Source organism: Cucurbita maxima, unplaced genomic scaffold, assembly GCF_002738345.1.
Source record: "Cucurbita maxima cultivar Rimu unplaced genomic scaffold, Cmax_1.0 Cma_Scf00350, whole genome shotgun sequence".
Classification (NCBI taxonomy): Eukaryota; Viridiplantae; Streptophyta; class Magnoliopsida; order Cucurbitales; family Cucurbitaceae; genus Cucurbita; species Cucurbita maxima.
Window position 1 is genome coordinate 7,918 of NW_019272366.1, and position 8,380 is coordinate 16,297.

An 8,380-nucleotide genomic window follows, 5' to 3' on the forward strand; every position below is an offset into this window, starting at 1 on the left:
GTCTCACTGGTGAAAGAGGGAAATTGTGACACTTGCCTTCCCTCTAATTGTGAGTTGGGCTTAGAGCATGCGCGTAGGTTGAAAAGGAAATGGTTGGATGCAGGCTGCGAATGAGGGTTAGGCCACGAAAGGTTTTTTTCTTTACCACAGATGGACTTTAGGCTAGTGAGTCTCAAATTTTAGTGTAATGTCTTTGAAGGTTTCGGCCACGGAAGGTTTTCTTGCCAGTGCCCCTTTCCGGAAACCTTCCACGGANTTATACTAGAAATCATATAATAACTTGTTATAATTCGATTTTTTGGATTGTTTCATCAATGGTTTTGTGCCCGAATCTCTTTTTGATTATGCGCTAGTGATTCCATTATTATTAGTGAGCAATTATGGAATAATTCTTTTATATTCATAGAGATAGGGGACATAATTCACATGGATATGGTAAGTCTCGCTTGGGCTGCTTTAATGGTAGTTTTATTTTAGAGATGCATGATATCGATCCCCATACCTCTCGCATGCAAAGCGAGCACCCTACCATTTGAGCTACATCCCCACGATTCTTATGTCACAAAACCCTAAACTTCTTGTCAGCAATAATAGTGAAAAAGAAAAACTATCCAATATATTTAGTAATTGATTCATTTTGAGGTACAAGGTATCAATCCCCGTACTTCCACACATCGAAAGTGAGTGCTCTACCATCTAAGCTACATCCACACGATTTTTACATCAGAAAACCTTAAACGTCCCATCATTAATAATTGTGAAAATGAAAAAATATCTCCGCTCATTATTTCATAAATAAGGAGAAAAAATATCTCCGCTTATTATTTCATAAATAAGGAAAGATTGAATAGAATAAAATATTAATAACATATAGTTTCTTTTGGAGATGGGGGTATCAATCCCCGTACCTCTCACATGCTAAGCGAGTGCTCTACCATCTAAGCTACATCCATTTTCCGCCATCAATAATAGTAAAAATGAAGAAATATCACTACTCAACATGTCATGAATAAGAAAAAATTGAAAAGAAATAATATATTTAATAATAAATAGTTTTTCTTTGGATTAGTGGGGAATCAATTCCCGTACCTCTCGCATGGAAAGTGAGCGCTCTACCATTTTGAGCTATATCCCCACAATTCTTACGTCACAAAACCTAAATGTCTCATCATCAATAATAGGCTTGAACTTGATATTATTCCTAAATGTCTCATCATCAATAATAGGCTTGAACTTGATATTATTCGTTGTCGTATATCTTGAATTTTATAATTTTTAAACTCATGCTCTTACCGGAGACATTATGGTTCTTTTTATGATTCCAATGGGAGAAAATTAGGTATAATTTATGAATCACCAAATTTAGGTATAATTTATAGACATTATGGTTCTTTTTATGATTCTAAAATGGGAGAAATTTAGGTATAATTTATTAATCATTTTGTTGGGTGATATTTCATAATTTCTTAAGATGGTAAGATGGTAAGTATAAATGCCCTTACTAAAAAAGATTAAAACATACGGGCATTTCGAGAATTGAACTTGGAACATCTTGCCACCTAAGCGAGAATCATACCAAATGCCCTTACTAAAAAACCCAACATTTTTAGCTCCTACTCGATATGTTTTTTCCTAAAAAATTTGAAATCNTTAACAATTTTACTACCATTTAACAATATTTAACAATTTTACTACCAAAAACAAAAAACAAAATAAGATAATAGGAGTTTAAAATGGTTTAAGAGTTGCGTGCTGGCTCATTTTATCCCTGTTCTCCACTTCCTCCCATTTCCTCCTCTTCCTCCATCACATTCTTTATTTCTCTTCCCATTTCTCAATCTCTAACTCATCCTTTATCTCTAACCAATGCCGATTTAAATAAAGAAGGAGAAAAAGAAAGAGAGTAAAGGAAGTAGGTTTGGATTTAGCTTTGGAACTAGACATCGATGAGTATGATCTAATGAATATCAATACATAAAATTTAGTGATTTTGCTTTAGACCAACCAGGTAAGTGGTGTTACTATTGGCTTGGTTGGATGAATTGTATGAGGTATTAAAAACGCGTGCTCCGTAGCCCCTCCACTTGTCGTACTTTGTGAGTGTTTGATATGCATTATGTTATGGTATGCTGTAACACGAGTTCAAATGAGGATTAATTTCTCAAATTTTATTTTAAGTTCAAATTTTTTGGAATTTTTTGAGAGATTTAGAGACCGAATTTAAATATGATATGGAAGAAAAAAAAGTTACAAAAATTTAAAAAACTCATTAAAAATATAAAAGAAAATATTAAAAAAATACGAAAAATCAGTCAAAATTAATGCTAGGGTAAAATTTTCATCTTGAACGATCTTTCCTAAGTAGGGGGCAGTAAGATCGCTAATTAGAGTTCAATAAAGAGGAAAAAGAAAGAAAGAAAAAAAAGGGCGAAAAAGAACTATATAATTAGAGTTCAATAAAGAGTGGTTTGATATCAGAGCAGCAGAATTTTAGATTATATAGTTTTTTCTTAGGATAAAGAGTCGTATATCTCTATGACTTAGGTCGATGACACGTCTCGTCGTGATGAAGTAAGGAATCTAACCCTATTTTTAAATATATGATATATTGTAAAACTTGTATGAATTTATTGTACGTTTTGAGTTTCGTGGTAGTTATAAAATGTCCTTGGACATTAAAGAATGAATGTTGACCATATAAGACAATACTGGATTAAAGTTATGGTGTCTAGATATGGTGAGGAGGAAAAGAGTGGTCGTGAGATATCTTAATAGCCTTAGGAAAATAGAGAGTTGTCGCTGCAGAGTACGTGACATCTAACCCATGTAATTTTGGTACTATAAATGATGAAACTGGAGATGGTCCCCAAACGTCTATATGGACCATTTCTAATCGTACTTTCTTTATTCTCTGGTAGCCTTTGTGAAGCTAACTTGTTTATATTTTTCCATAACGTAGCTCTCACAAACACTCATATCAACAGATTTTAGGCCTTCTAAAACTCCCTTCGCAGCCATCATTTTCATTTCTTTGACGCTCGTATGTGCAAGTCTTTTGACACTACTGTAGGGTGTATAAATATGGTTGTTGTTGCTAAGAGTAGTGTATGGGGTTCCAGATTTTGTGTCATGCTACCACCATGACACCCTTCACAATCTTCCCCAAACTCTTTCAAAACTCGGCTGCATAACTTGTTATATCCAACTGACCAATAGAGATCATATTCTTCTTGAGATTAGAAATATATCTGACATCCTATAATGTCCACTCATTTCCTGCTAGAGTTTGTATACAAACATCTTTCTTCCCTTCAATCTCCAAGATTTTGTTGTTGGCAAGATACACCTTCCCAAAATTTCCTTATTTGAAATTTTGAAACAATTCCTTACTTAAAATTGATGCAACTGAATCTAAAATCCATAATTCAATTAGGTTGTTCACGCTAAGAATTAGAGTGTCCTTTTGTATCTTCTGCTGAATATATAGAATTATTGTCATCTTCAAATTTATGATTTTGTTTTTCTTCAATTTTGTACAATTTGTTCAAAAGTGTCATTTTTCTCCATAATTGCAACACCTTACGTTTGGTTTGTTTGGAGATTTTTCTCGGTTCCTTGATTTTGATCGCCCATATTTGTTTGGACTCTTTGATTTACTTATTTCCCTTCAATCAACACTAAGAGCATTGCCTGATGAGTCTCCAATTTCCCATTTGGGAATACTTACATTGACATCTCGAATTTCATCAAACTTCAGTTTATCAGATACTCATGAACTGTTGATTGCAGCAACAACAGTATACTACGACTCGGGTAAAGATGACTTACAACCATGTTGAACTAATTTATATGATCTACAACAAATCTCTCTTCAGACATTTGTAGATTGAACAACCTCTGCATCAAATACATCTTGTTCATATCCGACGGATTTTCATACATATTTTACAACACCTTCAATAGACTCGATGTCGTCTTCTCTTTGATGATGTTGAACGTCATGTTTCTGGACAGCGTCAACTAGATCAACCCTAAGGCGTGATGATCCTTGAGCTTCCACTCCTTTATGGTCATGGTATCTCGCTTCACCCCCAAAAGAGATGAACCCTAACTTCTTTTTATACTCGGTTTACTTCTATTTCATGTAAAAAAAAAAAAAAAAAAAAAAAAAAACAAATTTTTTTGTATTAGGATAAATTACATGAATAGGAAGAGAAACCTGAAAATAAGTAGAAGGTTGAGAATTTCACTCAACCACACAATCCAATTTGATAGATGAAGGGCTCATATGCAATTCTACCCATGCTTGTAACTTATAAATGTGAAAGATGATGCTCAGATTTTTAAGGGGTACTTCTGAGATCAATTTCATTCCTCTCTTATTTTTACATAATAATTTGTGGATATTTAAAAAGTAGGGGAACTTCTAAGATCAATTTCATTCCTCATGTGTGGATATTTATAGTCTCCAAAAGAAGTTAGTAGCCTGGATTTAATCTCAATCCCTTTAATCTCCTCAAAATACGAGTTCAAATGTTTACATACATTATAAATTAAAAATAAATAAAGTTTTCTAACAACGAGCTAATGATTCTTGCAATTTCATCCTCTAATTCAATAGTGTAAATACTCACTGAAGCTCCAAATGATTCTTCCTCAATCAAATAAGCTTGTAACACATGAATCTTCCTCAATCGAATAAGCTTGTAACACATGAAATAAGAGTTGAACCAAGCCTATCCAATTTTATAGATGAAGAATGGTCCAGTTGAATCTTTTTGGCTGTTCCAGTTGGAAAATTTGGAACACCGTGATCCTTATCATCTTACCACTCTTCAATAGTTTCGTCCTCGAATTAGAAAAATCATCACCTACATCAAAAGAACTTGAGTCAGCAACATTAAAAGTAGAATGTGCTAAAAATTCTCTAGAAGATCATTTTATATGCATTGTTATTAATTATTTCAAGGACTTGATAAGGGTCATCCCCTCTTGGATGAAACTTTGTTTTCCTTTGAGATGGGAATGTATCGAAACCTAGTTATCGGGTTGAAAAATGATTTCCTTCCGTCCTTTGTTAATTCTTAAAGAAATTTTGAAATTTTGTTTCTAAATTTTCTCCTTCACCTCTGTATGCAATGTTTTGATCTGACATTACTTGTAATTGCTTTACTCACAAAAATATTTAATTCTTAAAGTAACTTTTTGTTTCTCAATTTTCTCCTTTCACCAGTTTATGCAATGTTTTGATCAGATTTGTCTTACTTGTAGTTGCTTTACTCACAAAAATATTAGAATGAATAGGAAGATAATAAGAGGCGTAAGTTGATTAAATCCATAAAAATCTTAAAAAAAGAGAACAATGAGTGGTACTATGAATTGCTCTAATGAATTGCTCTATTGTATGACATCTCTTCAAATGGCAAACATTCGTCCTAAACATTAGTCCCAAGACTTAATATATTCTAAAAAATAATAGGCAATAATCCAATTTATCCTACATCATACTTTTCAAAAGTAAATTAAAAATTTAATATCCGTATCTTTTTTGTGTGTAGCAAACCACATTTAAAGGATTTAGGAATAAAGAGCGGGGTATTCAGGGTATCGATCCCCGTACCAATTGCATGCAACGAGAGCACTCTACCATCTTAGCTACATCTCCATAATTCTTACATAGCAAAACCCAAAACTGCTGGTCATCAATAATAGTGAAAATGAAAAAATATTTCTTCTCATTATGTCAAAAATAAGGAAAAATTGAATAGAAATAAAATATAAATAACGAATAGTTTCGTTAAGAGATGCACTCTACAATCTTAGCTACATCCCCACAATTCTTACATAACAAAACCTAAAACTACCCGTCATCAATAATAGTGAAAATTAAATAATATTTCTGCTCATTATGTCAAAAACAAGGAAAAAAATTAGAAATAAAAAATAGAACATATGGTAATAGGATCTCCAAATAATAGTGAAAATGAAATAATATTTCTGCTCATTATGTCAAAAATAAAGAAAAAAATTAGAAATAAAAAATTAGCGATCCTTGTACTTTTCACATGCGAAGCGAGCGCTCTACCATTTGAGCTACATCCCCAAATTCTTATGTCACAAAATCCTAAACCTACCATCACCAATAATAGTGAAAATAAAAAAACATCTCTATTCAATATGTCATAAATAAGAAAAGATTGAATAGAAATAAAACCATCTGAGCTACATCCCCATTCCTAAACCTACCATCACCAATAATAACCAATAATAGTGAAAATAAAAAAAATATCTCGGCTCATTATGTCATATATAAGAAAAGATTGAATAGAAATAAAATATTAATAACAAATTAATAAAATATTAATAACAAATTAGTTTCTTTTAGATATGCTAAAAGGAAATAATATACTTAATTATTGATAGTGTTCCTTTGGAGATGCAGGCCGTATCTCTCGCATGCAAAGTGATCGCTCTACCATTTAGCTACATCCCCATGATTCTTACATCACAAAACTTTAAATTCATCAATCATAGTGAAAATGAAATAATATCTCTGCTCATTATGTCATAAATAAGGAAATATTGAATAAAAATAAAATATACATTCCCCACGATTCTTACATCACAAAACTTTAAATTCATCAATCATAGTGAAAATGAAATAATATCTCCGTTCATTATGTCATAAATAAGGAAATATTGAATAAAAATAAAATATACATTCCCCACGATTCTTACATCACAAAACTTTAAATTCATCAATCATAGTGAAAATGAAATAATATCTCCGTTCATTATGTCATAAATAAGGAAATATTGAATAAAAATAAAATATTAATAACAAATAGTTTCTTTTGGAGAAATAATTTCTCCGCTCATTATGTCATAAATAAGGAAATATTAAATAAAAATAAAATATTAATAACAAATAGTTTCTTTTGGAGAAATAATATCTCCCCTCATTATGTCATAAATAAGGAAATATTGAATAAAAATAAAATATACATCCCCACGATTCTTACATCACAAAACTTTAAATTCATCAATCATAGTGAAAATGAAATAATATCTCCGCTCATTATGTCATAAATAAGGAAATATTGAATAAAAATAAAATATTAATAACAAATAGTTTCTTTTGGAGAAATAATTTCTCCGCTCATTATGTCATAAATAAGGAAATATTAAATAAAAATAAAATATTAATAACAAATAGTTTCTTTTGGAGAAATAATATCTCCCCTCATTATGTCATAAATAAGGAAATATTGAATAAAAATAAAATATACATCCCCACGATTCTTACATCACAAAACTTTAAATTCATCAATCATAGTGAAAATGAAATAATATCTCCGCTCATTATGTCATAAATAAGGAAATATTGAATAAAAATAAAATATTAATAACAAATAGTTTCTTTTGGAGATGGAGGGATCAATTCCCGTACAAAAAATAATAGTTTCTTTTGGAGATGGGGGGATCAATTCCCGTACCTTTCGTATGCTAAGCGAGCACTCTACCATCTGAGCTACATTCCCACAATTCTTATATCACAAAACCTAAATTTTCCATCATCAATAATAGTGAAAATGAAGAAATATCCCTGCTCATCATGTCGTAAACATACTTGGAATGCATGAAACATGCTTAGCTTATGGTGGGATTTTAAATCTATATGACATACTTTATGCATATACATTTTCTATTTAATTAAAACATACATTCATAATGCATAATTAATTAAACACGCTAAAGTGGATTGTTTTTGGCATTTTAAAACCAGCAATTAAATAAATTATTACATTAATAATTAAAAATAACTTGAACCGCTCCCAAGGATCACGAACTAGGCGAACTAACCCTTAAAAACGTAGAACCGGACCCCAAAGGTAGAAAAACCACCCGAACTGCCTCTTCCATCTTCTACTTCGGTTCAGCTTGCTATCTCTTCCATTTTCGATCAATTACAACCTAAAATGAACTTTAATGACTCCATAAAAATTACAGACATTTCTTCATTCATTAAAGCCCATACACATTAGGCTTATTACAATAATTGTATCAAATGGAAGCATAAAAAAATGCCAAAATCAAAACCATCAACTTTAGCAACCACAAAATTTCATTCATGAAATGGTACCCACCATGATCAAATTAATGTAAATAAAGTGCCTAAAACTTGCTCTGATACCAATTGATGGTGTTAATATAACACATGCGGAAGCAATTTGAATCTTAGGCACTTTTAGAACATCAATTATAGTAAATAACTAGCATGTTCATAACTATTAAAACTTAATGAGTTTGAATACTAATCTTTTGTAGTTCAAATTCCTTTTTCCTCACGAGCCAATTTCGAACCACCAATAGTGTCTTC

At 31.4% G+C, this 8,380-nt stretch overlaps 1 long non-coding RNA gene across 3 annotated transcripts; it reads right to left on the reverse strand.

Moving 5' to 3' along the window:
- Positions 1–5,665: 5,665 nt before the first annotated feature.
- On the reverse strand, positions 5,666–7,537 carry LOC111474404. 3 transcript variants are annotated; one of them, XR_002716007.1, is made up of 4 exons: positions 7,497–7,537; positions 6,410–6,499; positions 6,215–6,242; positions 6,052–6,130 (listed from the first exon to the last, which is right to left on the reverse strand). It is a non-coding gene; the product is annotated as an uncharacterized LOC111474404 (long non-coding RNA). The 3 variants fall into 3 exon arrangements; XR_002716008.1 differs by lacking the exons at positions 6,052–6,130; positions 6,215–6,242 and adding an exon at positions 5,666–5,692; XR_002716006.1 differs by lacking the exon at positions 6,215–6,242.
- Positions 7,538–8,380: the final 843 nt, after the last annotated feature.